The sequence below is a fragment of the Mauremys mutica genome, chromosome 9 (genome assembly GCF_020497125.1).
Source record: "Mauremys mutica isolate MM-2020 ecotype Southern chromosome 9, ASM2049712v1, whole genome shotgun sequence".
NCBI classification, from domain to species: domain Eukaryota; kingdom Metazoa; phylum Chordata; order Testudines; family Geoemydidae; genus Mauremys; species Mauremys mutica.
Genome location: NC_059080.1, coordinates 80979772 through 80993569, shown reverse-complemented (window position 1 = coordinate 80993569; position 13798 = coordinate 80979772).

Here is a 13798-nt window from a genome sequence, read left to right as displayed (position 1 = left end):
CTGCAGGCATTAGACACTCAGTAAAACAAGCAGTTGAGGTCTGGTGATAATATGGATGCACTGGCGGGTGCCCACCTACTTCCTTCATCAGAGATCCTGCTGGTGTGGATGAACCTCTCTCCACATATTATGGGTGTGTTTCTTTAAAGATAGATGTTGACAAGATTAGAATAAGGATCAGGCTCCAGAGGATTTGAGAGCCAGCTGCTCCCCATTTGAGCTTCAACAATCAGATTCACCGATACCTCAGCACCTGGGTACCTTGTCCCTAAAAACTAGTTCAGCTTTACTGTAGTGAATGTTCTTTTTATGTTCTTATGTTCTTAGTCTGGCTAAATATTTTGATTTATAATATCCGGTTTTAGAAAAAATACTGCTCATCACGACTACTGGGTTTCCAAATTGTGGCACATAACACTCGAAACTTGTGGCACAGCTCAGCTACTATCAGCCTCCTTCGCTCTTTCAATCATGTTCTATATTTTGTTGAAAGAGAAACTCCTAGTGCCTTTGAGAATGTGTTTCCCATTCTTGTGGAAAACATCACCGCCCACTTGCAAATTCAGTTAACACAGAACCACCTAAGTATGCACAAAAATGCAGGGAGAAATCATGAGACAAATCAGACACAAAAGACTTGAACTGGGAATGACCTTCAAAACATGCAATTTCTGTTTTCTATTTTAGTTTCTTTTTGAAGGGGAACATTAGTGATTTGTGAGCATTACATCTAATTAACTGTTATTTGAAATGTTATGTAATGTAAGTGGAACTCCACCACAGGGCCCACCACCGAAGCTAGAGAAATACTGTTCAGTGGCCATGCCATGAGTTTGGCGATCTCAATCCAGTTCCTGAAGAACACATGCCATTTCCTAAGCACACTGAAGGCAGTGGAAAGATTTCCATTGACTTTGCTGGGATTTGGATCAGATGCAAATGTCCATTTAAAATGTCTAAAACCCTTCATAACTGACACTACGTGGCATTTTTGCTGACCTTCTTAACGGAGAGGCCATGAATGAATGGGCACATAGACTGCTATATCGTCTCCATATGGTTGCTCTGGGGGAGAATGGAGACACCATGCCAGGACAATGTGGGTGAAGTTTGTGCTGCTGCTGCCTTGTGCTGTACCTGTCCTGTGGCTCGAGGACATCAGTGTCCTGGTTTATCAGTTTAGACTTTATGCAAGCACTAAAGTTCCACACCATTTTTTAAAAGAATAAATTAAAGGCTAGAGAAATGTGCTGCTTGTTCAATGTGTGCAGAAATAGGTGCAGATTCTTCTCTGGTTTTGCTTTTCCTGCTGCGTATTAACTGCTTCATTCCTATCAGCTACAAACCATTTCTCCATTGTTTAATGTGCTGATGGGCTCTAACATTATGTGCGCCTGAGCCTCTCTCTCACCTTTCTAGGTCATATGATCTTCTTAGTTTTTAACACAATACAATATACTTGTCACTACTTGTCTTTACCTTCCAGCAACAGAAACACCTGAACCCAGAAGGATATGAAAGGCATTTTAGGCAACAGGGGACAGAACAATGATGGGAAATTAAATGCTGCTGTGCTTGGTACCGTATTTACTTTGAGTGACTTATTAACTCTTTCAAGGAAGATCATATTATTTGCATGAAAAAGCTCCTTGTAGCTCTTAAACATGAGTAGTTTAACGTAGCTGCCTATCCCTGCAAGAGAAGAATGACAGGAAAACACAGCAGTAGCGTACTGCAGTTACAACTTTATGCAGATACTGGTTATGTTTACAAATCCCATATGAGAGACCCCCATAGTGGCCTCAAATCCTGCTTGCACTCAGTCCCATTGCCTTAGGTTTATGGGTATATCTACTCAGCAAATGAAGGTGTGATTGTAGCACAGGCAGGCATACCCCTACTAGCTTTAACCTACCTAGAGAGGATAATAATAATAATAGAGTAGACATGGTGGCCAGGCTTCAGCATGGGGAAGGTGCCCCAGTACAAGCCTGCTAGGGACCCTGGGTATGTACTCGGGTTGCTAGCCCATATTGAAGTCTGTGCCACCACTTCTTCATTACCACTGTTCTGCGTGCTAGCTAGATTAAAGCTAGCACAGGTATTCTGCATTACAATTACTCTTTCATTTGCTGTGTAGGCAAACCCTAAGGGAATGAGTAAAGGGAGCAGGATAAGGCCATGGTTAGACTTAACCTTTCTGTTCACTGAGAAGAAATATATGTTTTTTAGCAGTAGTAAAATGGAAAAGGGTTTTACTGATGTTTGCAAAGCTATTAAAATTATTTAATGGACATCAGCAGTGATTTCTCTTCAACACGTTCAGCATTTCAAATAGTGATCATTGTGCTGCTACATCTCCTTAATTTATCTGCATGAAACAAGTATAAATAAATGTTTGTCTGACAAGTAGGTTCACCTCAGCCCTGATCTTCTTGGGAACTCCCATAGGATCTGAAATATCGGAGGGTTTCTTGCCAGTGCTTGTGGAAGGGTCTCCTGTGGCTCCCTTATTATTGCTGTGAGATTTGTGTATTCTAAATTGCACACTGTGTGAAATGCATTATGAGATGATTGTGTTACTTTGCTGCCTCTATAGCAGCCAATAATCATCGATTCCAAGGCCAGAAGGGACCATTGTGATCATCTAGTCTGACCTCCTGTATAACACAGGCCGGAGAACTTCCCCAACATAATTCCTAGCGCGTTTTTTTTTAATACAAAACATCCAATCCAGTTTAAAAATGGTTAGTGATGGAGAATCCACCACGACCCTTGGTAAACTGGTCCAATGGTTAATTACTCTGTTAAAATTTTTTGCCTTATTTCCAATCTGAATTTGTCTAGCTTCAACATCCAGCCATTGGATCACGTTTTCCTTTTCTCTGTTAGACTGAAGAGCCCCATTGTTCTAGGCATTGTACAAACACACAACAAAGAGACAGTCCCTGCCCCAAAGACCTTGCAGTCTAAATGCACTGTCACCAAAACATCCCCATTCCCTGCCAGCCAGTGAACAACAATGAATTACCTAGAGAGAGAATAACAAAGATTATGAATCAATACACAACTCTTGGTCACTCTTTCATTCCATCACTAACTCAGATACTGGAGATTGTTGTAATTCATTCGGAATGGCTGATGAAAAAAATTATTCTATTTGGATATGATATGTTTCCCTAGGATTTTTACCTGAGAAGACTGCACTGAGCTATCCCTTAGACTAGAACTGACTTTTATTCCTTTCTCCAGAATGGTACGTTCCTGAATATTGCTTTGATTTAGCATTGAATCCTGCAAAAACCATCATTTAACATACATCTCACCATAAGGAAAGTGAGCTTAGGCATCACAAAACACTATTCTGGGGAGATCACACATTGCTCCTCCCTATCCCCATCGTGTTTCCCCTATCTCCTGCCTGCTGCTCCTGCCACTGGGTGCTCCTCAGAATCCACAACTAAAGGCATTCTGTGACTCCAGCAATTTAGTGCATCCCCTTCGAAATCCAGGTCTTTCTTTTAATGAAATGGTGAGAAATCTAACAACTGACTACGGTGATTATCTGGCTTTTCTATATAGAAGCATTAACTTCTCTTCACATTTCAGTTTTTTCTAATCTAACATCGCAATAGCTGAACTTTGTTATTCTTCTTCTGTAACACAAGGTGGCGGCAGTACTGCGTTGGTTGGTCTAGCACGCAACAGCACTTTAAAAAGCAAATGTGGCGTTCATTGGTGCATATCGCAGTTTTACATAGAGAAGGACCCAAACTGCAGTATTCAGGTCTGGGTTTTGAATTCCTCATACTTCTTCAGTGTTTGGACAGAATAGATTGGCTGGAGATCTGGGACCAGCCATGAAATTTAGAACTAGGCCTAAGTTTTGATTCTGAACTCCCCAAATTTCAAAGATGTTTGAATACAGATCCTTCATTTGGTCCTATCTCTAATTATATAGAGCACATTTGGCAAGGGACTCTGGCCGCCTTTACACCCTTTACAAAGACGTTATCATACTAAATCTAATTTTAAAAAAATCAGAGAAAAGACATGCTAAACCCAAATGAATACAAAGAAACTAAACTATAGACATTTCTGGGTATTTCCAGCTGAGACAAGCTTACCACAACTGCTTGGTCCCTGGTGGTCCACAGGTCCTTTGGAGAATCCTGATATGAGACTCAGATGGAATAAATTGTAGGACATACACTAATTTAATTCAGTCTCCAAGAGGATCTGGTAATTGGCAGTCTGCTCCAGTGGCTGGAATCAATAGCTGGCAGACAGAAGAACAAACTTTACTCCCCGAGTTACCCTTTCCTACGTGTATTTGATATTTTTTTTCTTCCCAGGTGTTTTGCTATCAGAATTTAAATAATGAAGATTCAACCTTCACACCTGTAGGAAGTATTGTGGGGATCTTTGGCACTGTTTAAGTCCTCATTAACACCTATATAGTCCCATGGAGAAATGACACAGCAGGAAGATTATTGCCTCTCTCCTCCTTTATATGCCACTCATATAACAGTTCAAGGGACTCACTGCTTGTCCATCTCAGCATATTCCAATTTAGAACTTAATATGGGGAGATGCACTATACAGGTGCAGCCTTAATGAATAGCATAGGTTTCTCTCAGGTCTGTGTCAGCTCCCAGGTTTTCTGGCTTTTTTTCCCCCCTCTTAGATTCCATCTATTAGTCTTTGGATTCTGCTTGCATCATTGTACTGTTGTACAGCTGGGCTATGGGGGAAATAACACATTTAAACAGCACCTTTCTGAAGAATACCAAAAGTCCATGCAGAACCTCAGTGTGCAAGGTTTCATCCAAAAGACTCACACTGTAAAACTGCATTGCACTCGGTTTTACTGCCTCAGGAGGATGATGGGCTCAGTTACCTCTGCCAGGATAGGAACCTATGGTTCCCAGAAGTCGATGCATATCAGACCTCATGTGTAAATCACTAAGTCATCTTCTTTCTTATTAATGGACATGACTGGGGCGGGGGAGGACTGCAGTAATGAGTGAGTTTCGGAAGGCTCCAAGGGGCATCTAAAACCTTTTCTAAAATGTTTTCCTAAAATCAACACAGCACCACTTACAAACCTCTTGGTTCATTTTTTGGATTGTTACTTCAGCAGACTTCCTTAAACAGTACAAAAAAATCTGGTGATCCAGAAATAGCCAACCACTTCCTAGAGAGCCTGAATGCAGCTCAAAGAGCATGCTGGGAAAAAGGAATCTTAGAAATGGACATCAAGATCTAGCAGGAAAACAGGGACACTTCTCAGGCAGCACAAAATCCACCAGTTACAGAAGGGCTCTGCAACCAGCATTGCCACACACCTGACCCACCTTGCTAAAGCAGACAAAGATAATGTTTTTAAAAACTCATACGAAAAAGAGTGGCATAAATGCTACCATCTCCGCAGCTCACCCAGGATGAAAACTTCCAACCATTCTCTAGGGAAGAAATAGAAGAGGCACTGAAATCAATGGAAACACAGAACGCCTGTGGCCTTGACAATGTAATATCATAACTACATCATCATCTTGGGAAGAAAAGCCACCATTGCCATCTCCCATGACATGCAGGAGAACAGGATACCTAAGATAGAGTGGAAAGCTGGCGTTCTATTGTGTGGGTCTGTTTTTTAATTTTCCTTTGTCCTCCCATGGTGGAAACTGATGCTTTCTCAGCTCAAGAGAGAGATGTGCTATAGGTAAATCAGGACTATTTAAATCTGCACAGATCTCAGAGGCAGGCGCAGATCCATAGACAGATAAATGGCACCATCAGCTCTTTATCCGGCAATAGTTTAGTTTTTGTCCACGTTTGGGGGTAAATATTTAGTCAGCATTGTGACAATTTAGCCATATGATTCCCACAAATACTGGGAGCCTGCGGCAGGAAGGAGAGCACTCCTAGGGGCAAGGAACCTCTAAATAACCTTAATGGGAGCTAGTGTAGTAAACAGACCAATGTGCTAAATATGTGCACTGCAGGCTGTACTGGTGGAATGTTGGAACTGCGCTAGCGTTCGATCAGAGCCTACAAGTCCTCCTCCTCCTGCTCTGTATTGAACATCAACAGCATGCCTGGCCCTGTACAAACATAGGGGACAAATACAATCCCTGATGTGAGTAACTCACAGTCTATGACTACACTACTGATCCAAGGCTGAGAGTGAATGGGCTTTGTTCCAAGGGTCTTTCTGAAGTGCAGCAAGTCGAGGGAATGAATCCTCAATCCCAGACAGGGCTGGCACAACCCATTAGGCGACCTAGGTGGTCATCTAGGGCTCTAACATTTGGGGGGCAGCGGCAGCCCCGGTTGTCGGCAGTATTTCAGGGACGGGACCGTCTGCCGCCTAGGGCGCCAAAAAAGCTGGCGGCGCTCCTGATCCCAGACTGTGTTTCAGAGCCTGTAAGCCATGTATTTGGCACATGCCCAGCTAGTGCAGCCCATGAGGAACTAGCTGACATGGTTTGTTTCAGCAGAGAGCAGTCACGGGGGCCTGCTTTTTGGTGTGCAGGGATGGGAGTTTCTCTGAGAGAGTTGTTGTTCTTCTGACTCACTAGGCTACCAGAACTGCAATATGTCCACTGTGTTTGGTCCTTATGGCTGGCTGCATTGACGGCATTACTTAATGCTTTTTTCTAACCCTATTAAATCTATCCTTTATCTGGTATTTCATTATCTGACTTACACAATAAATCTCATGTGTGCATGTGTGGTGCACAGTAATACTTTTCTCTCCTAGGGATCTTATGTACTGCCTAGTATTTCATGTACCGAATTCACTCAACTGGGCTTCACCAAAGTGTTTAACTAGGGCCAGGTCAACACTATAAACTCACATCAGTATAACTACATCGCTCAGGGGGTTTGAAGATCCACACCCCTAAGCCACACAGTTACATTGACCTAAGCGCTATGTCCACAGGAGGGCTTCTCACATTGACACAACTGCCGCCTCTAGTGGGGGGGGTGAATTAACTACACTAACCAGATAAGCGCTCCTGTAGGCACAGGAGCTTCTTCACTAAATTGCTGCAGCTGTGCCACTGCCACTTTTTAAGTGTAGATCTAGGTTTATTCAGGATTAAGAATATAGATATAGATTAACTAGAATCCTTTAGCATGGAATGATTTCACCAATCAATAGGTGATCTTTAGCCTTAAGAAAACAACAAACTCGAACTAAGAGGGTCTATTAAAAGTCACTGAATCCTCAGGTCTCCAGGAGACAGATGTGCTCTATTTCCTTCTTTGGAAGAAAAGGGAAATGCAACACGCAAGATGAGCCAAGTCACTGATGTGCTAATTTGTCCTTGGTAACTAATTAGTCTCTAATACTGTCCCCTTCCCATCAGCCATAGAAATATCTTTCTTAGAATCAAAGGTTCATTGCAGGGCTGCTTGACACAGAACCACTTAATTACATTCATCCAGTGGTAGGTACAAGTCCACAGAGAGTCTGCTATAGTGCCGTGGAATAAAGTTACCTCAAAAGTACTATGACAAATGCTACATTCAAACATTATCCACAGCTACTTACAAGAGGCACTGTCTCATTACAGCTTTTCCAGTGCATTCTAATGGTTTGAGCAAGGGACAAGGAGACACCACTCCTAGGTTCTAATCCAGGCTCTGCCACTGACCTCTTGTGTGCCCTTGGACAAGTCAATTAGCCAGTCTATCTCAGGTCCTTCATGTGTAAGGTAGGATAACACCACTTACCTCATTCACAAGAGTATTGTGAAATGTAACTAATTTTTAAAGGACTCTAAAGGTGCATATAAGTAAAGTATTATTAAAGTGGCTACTCATCCTGCACCTGCAGTCCTTTACAAAAAGCTGCCATTCTTTATATACATAACTATAATAGAGGTGAAACTCTACTCAGGTGATAGGATGAAGGATCACATGAAATTGGGCAGAGAAATGTTGTGTGGGTCCATGCGTGCACAACGACAGGTCCAGCTTCAAGATTTTGGTGGTCCCCAAAAAGCCAGACACTTTCATCCAAATTTAACTGACCAACGTCTACTCTGTTCAAGCATAATCTTAGTCTTATCCACCTAGATAAGAAATACATGCAATATTACAGAGTTGGAATCTGGCCAGGAGAGCAAGGCAAACACACCTCTCTCTGGGAGGAAAAAAAAGGGATCTTAAATAATCACATGGTCAAGGCATTGTGTTAATATCTCTGTGTTATTAATTACTTATAAGCTGCTGCTCCTGCCTCTTAATTCATGTAGCTACTTGACAGTAAAATCCTAAGGGATGTGTTTTTAATTTTCAAAATTTTGTGAATAAAAATTCAACCTACTTCTAAATTATTAACGTTTAACATCACTTAATTTTTTCATTGTGATAAATTACTTGCATGACACATGTGTGTATGTAGTATATATGGCTGCATTTTCCCTCCAGCACAGAAGAGTACATTCTTCTACAATAAAAATATTATTATTGTTAATACAATGCCAAAGGCATTAGAAATAATCACACCCAAGGTATCTGAAGTTGTTTTACTGCTACCTCTTTTAAAATGATGATGAATATGCAGTTTTCATGTAAACATTTACACAATACAGCATTGTACTGTGTGAGTACACTTATCCAAGACCTCTCTAGAAAGGACAAAACACAAGTAAAAAAGAGATTTAGTTTTATGCATTTTTCAGTGTATTTCTACTGTTGTAACATGTAGTCCATAGGGTATAGGACCATTTGAATTATTTACATAGGAAAAACTTACTTCTGGTCCACAAACATATGCCACCTTCCTCCAAATTTACTACTGATTTGGGTGTGCAGTAGGTAAAGCCATAGTAAATCCAGTCCAAAGTACTTAGTGGTGTTAAAAAAATTACATTGTTCCTAAAACAATGTTTTTAATGCCCACTTAAAAGACCCAAAATGGGATTTTTCAAAAGCACCTAATTGTTTGTCCCCTAGACCCACTTGTTGAAAAGTATGTAGACACCTAACTCCTATTCATTTTAATGAGAGTTAGGCACCTAAGTACCTTTGAGGAGACTATTGATTTTCAGTGGGAGTTGGGCACCTAACTTACTTAGGCACCTTTGCAAATCCCACCCACAGTGATTAAAATCTTCTTCCTAAAGTTAACTGATTCTACAGTGCAAGAATATTTGGAGGCATCAAATCTTAAACTCACTCCTACTCTGACTCCACTCAGTGGCAAAGCTCCTGTTGACTTCAATGAACGCAACAACTACAGCTCTTTGGGATGTTTTCTTGTAATTTTCCCTAAGAAGCATAACATTATCTTATCATGCTTCCAGGATGTCACATTTATGGTTGCAATATCCTCCAATAGAACATTCTTCTTTCTGGCTGCATGCTGAAGATTATTATCAACAGGGTGCTTGTGTGTGAGCTCCCTCATGTGATAGTCATACTTGGATCATGCATCACAAGAATAATCAATCAGTGCATGTTTTTAATCAAGAACATGATACTGGTTATCTAATCAAATCTGGCAACCTATCCTTTAAACGACACTTCAAAATGAGTTACGTACCTGTTTGAAAGTAAAAGAATGGCCGCCTATAAATGTATTTTATAAACAACTTTTTAAGCAGCTTACTTCCTAAAGCTTTAATTATAATTAATTCCTTCACTAGCTTTATTCAATAATTAAATATGTGAAAATTAGAGCTGTGTGGAGGATGGAAATTCAGTTTCACAAAGGATTTGGCTATTTCAAAGTTTCCGTGAAGGAAAATGGTTTCAGGATGATCTAAAGAATAGTTTTAATTTTAACTTTATTTTGTATAATAATACAAAATATAAAACATTTCAAAACAAAAGCTTGAAATATTTCATTCCCAACACTTTCAAATGGGACATTTTGGCATTATCTGATTTTTTTCTTGTTTTCTTCCAAAAAGAAATTCATTCAAAATGAACCCAATTGTGCAGAGCATTTCCATTTCCAAGGAACTGCATACTCCAACAGAATATGGCCCCATCAATGTTTTTCCGACTTGCCAAAGTAGAAATAAAATAGATGCACATGCCTGATTACTTCAAAGTTTTAAGTAAAATCAAAGCTTCCCATACGTTGGAATTCTCTGTGTTTCTGCTCTCCGTATTTCCATGTACTCCTTTACTTTGTTCTTTACCCTTTGTGGTGTCACAAAGGGAGGCAGTGTATGATTTGAGGAAAACTGTTTCCATCTCCATATGTTAAGGCATTAAAACATGCATCTCTTTAGCAATTATTGAGACCAGTGATTTCCTAGCAATTGTGGGAATTATTGATAAATTAAATTTTTATGAACTGGCAGACATATACCTTCTTGACAATGCTGAGAATATTTTCTTATAACCCTAGCTGTCGATCCTCCTATAGGACATACCATAGCATAGAACACAGGGAGACTGAGATTCCGATTAAACTGCAGTACATTCAGAATACTATTTGATCACAAAACAAAATCTGACAATTTTACACTCTCCAAAGAAATTGAAGCTTTTCATATACACCGAGTTTATTTTGCAACATTTTCTGATAGAGCTAAGCGTCATGCCTGGTGTCACACATTAATGGAGTAGGTGGAAAGGATACAGTCAGAAAATGATTAGTCTGATTGAGAGGAAAAATCTTTCCTATAAATAAGAATATCTTCTCTCTTAAATACGAGAGCGTCAGCATTTTCTGAAGGCTGCAGATTAGATAAAATGCCCCCTGATATGCCAAGATTATTGCAGAATTGTGATATGACTTAGCAAAATGATACATATTTTATTCAAAGCCAGGGGGAGGGATAGCTCAGTGGTTTGAGCATTGGCCTGTTAAACCCAGGGTTGTGAATTCAATCCTTGAGGCAGGGCCGCCCAGAGGATTCCGGGGGCCCGGGGTCTTCGGCGGCGGGGGGCCCTTCCGTTCCGGGACCCGCCGCCGAAGTGCCCCGAAGACCCGCGGCGGGAGCCCCCCGCCGCCGAATTACCGCCGAAGCGGGACCTGCCGCTGAAGTGCAGCCCGGTCTTCGGCGGTAATTCGGCTGGGGGGGGTCCCCGCCGCGGGTCTTCGGGGCACTTCGGCGGCGGGTCCCGGAACGGAAGGGGCCCCCCGCCGCCGAAGACCGGGCTGCGCTTCGGCGGTGGGTCCCGCTTCCCCCCGCCCCGGCCCCAGCCTCTTACCCCCGGCTCCCTCCTCACCCGGAGCCTCAGCGCCTCGCCGGAAAAGCCGCAGCGTGTGGCCGGTGGGGCCTGAGCTCCGTCCCGCTCAGAGCCACGTGGTGAGGGGGCGGGGCTGGGAGCTCCACGCCGAGCGGAGGGAGCTGAGCTCAGCCTGGAGCTCCCGGCCCCGCCCCCTGACCACGTGGCTCTGAGCGGGGCGGGGCTCAGGGGCCCCGGCGGAGACTCAGCGCTTGATGCGCTGAGGCTCCAGGAGAGGGGCGGAGGCGGGAGCCTCCGCTGTTCTCTTGGGGGCCCCTATGGAGCCCGGGGCAAATTGCCCCCTTTGCCCCCCCCTCTGGGCGGCCCTGCCTTGAGGGGGCCACTTAGGGATCTGGGGCAAAAATTGGTCCTGCTAGTGAAGGGAGGGGGCTGGACTCGATGATCTTTCAAGGTCCCTTCCAGTTCTAGGAGATTGGTATATCTCCAATTATTACCTTTGTCATTCTGCAATTACTTTGCGAGTTTATGCAGGCCATCTGTTTCTGAGCACCAGTCAGCTTAGTATCTTGGTGCGAAACTCCCATGAAATTCTGGTTACTGGTCTCTAAACTACTCCATGTTTATTGTTTAATTACCTCAATAGGATTTCAAATGCTTACCATACCCAGCTGATTCTCCCAGAAAGGAGCAGTACACTGTATTAAGAATCATTTCTGTTACAATTCATTAAACTAGATTAAATAAAAGAGTTTGGGGCGTCCTCCCACGGGCCAAGAGTCTTACCTTTCCTTCTGATGGCTGGACACATTACTTTTAGGGCACTTCTTTCACATTGGTATATTAGAATATTTGCAACACTCTGATCACATTTGTATAAATTTATATTATGATCCATATTTATTCAGGGGCTTATAAATCAGCTGTAAATACCTTGCACAGGGAAAATCTCAGCTTGGGAACCTATTACTGAGCCAATTACAAAATTATGGAAATTACCGTGTAGAGTCTTCCTGATGATTATGTACCATTGTACCACAGCATAAAAATATCATACCGGTTTAGATCTTTATGTTTCAAATATTTTGCAAATAATTACAAAGTTGTCCGTTTTTGACTTGAGCAGCTAGTCAAAGTTCAGGGTCTTGGGGAAGTTCCATTAGAAATAGAACTGTATGAAGTCTAGTATTTTCTTTGATGCCATCTTGTTTATTTACAAGAAAAATACAAAGTCCCACTTCACCGAACGGACGAGGAACCAAAAACAAAACAGCAGTTTCTTAGCTAACGGCCCTAAACCTCTTTAGCCGACACCGAACCCAAAAGCGCTCTCTCCAGCTTTTCTCCAGGGTCTGGGAGGCTAGCAGCAGCAAAATCCCTCCACCCAAGCAAACTCCAGGGTGGGTTCACAATCTATGTTTGTTTTAGGTGCGGAGCTTCTGATTAACTCATCCCAGCAGTTATGTTAATTGAATGGTGCGTTCACACCCAATCTCAAAGAGGTTCCTGATCCAAGTAGTCACCAGTACCTCTTAGCATAACAGTAGCATCCCAAACTTCAGTCATATCACTACCGAGTAATAGTTCATTGTAAAGACACACAATAGAGACTTTCAATACAACGTACGAATTACAGCACAGGGGAGTTATTATTTAGGATAATATGGGAGGGCACGAACTCCATGCTGTGATTTGAGAGGCTGCTCCTGAATTAAAAAATAAAAGAAGAACCTAATAACCCACACAGTAGCACGTCATAACTTAACATTATAACAGTATCATCTGACTGACCTAAAGAAAATAACATAAGAACAAGGATAGGGTAGGCCACAAGCAGGAAGCCACAAGCAGGAGGCAGGACAAAATCCTCTATCCAATCTGCATAGCAGATGTTACACTTAACCTGTGTGCCATTGTGGGGTCTGAACACCAGTGCTTTCTAGCCTCCCAAACTGAGCCAGATTTCAAACCTGACACAAAGTCTCCTTCCAACATATACTTTAAGGATAGATGATTAGTGATGGGTAAGCTTAGCACTGGGAGAGAGAAGCCCTTATACAAATAATACCACCTAGTTCTTACATAGTGCTTTTATGCACAGATCTTCTTGATTAGCTGGGCGCTGGAAGTCTTACTCAGGTAAAATTGCTCAGTGTAACAACGGCAGGGTCAGTGCCATAATTAGAAGAGTGAATTCAAACATATGTACATAGCATTCCATCCACTACTACAGTGCATAATTCAGAACAAGTCAAGGGACATTAGTTATTCATTAGTATTAATAGACTTAAAAAAAAAAGATGAAACCATTATTCATATCCAGTATTTTCTGGTGCTTTTTGTAAGCACTTACTATAGGGTTTTAGCCTATCTGGCATTCTCCAGTTTCATCTAATAGCTCCAAACATCCTCCAGGTTCTAAAAATATAAGCATGTCTAGTTTGTTCTTATCTTAGATGATCAGGATATTGGAATGCTGAGATACTGCTAAGGTTATGGAATCCTTTTTCTCTCTCCAATCAAAACATCTTTTCATTACCAGCCTGCGAGTGTATTTTTGGTAAACAAACTCCCATCTGACTTAACTTTTCGTTCGTCCATAAATCTTACAGTAGCAAGAACAACATTTCTTCAT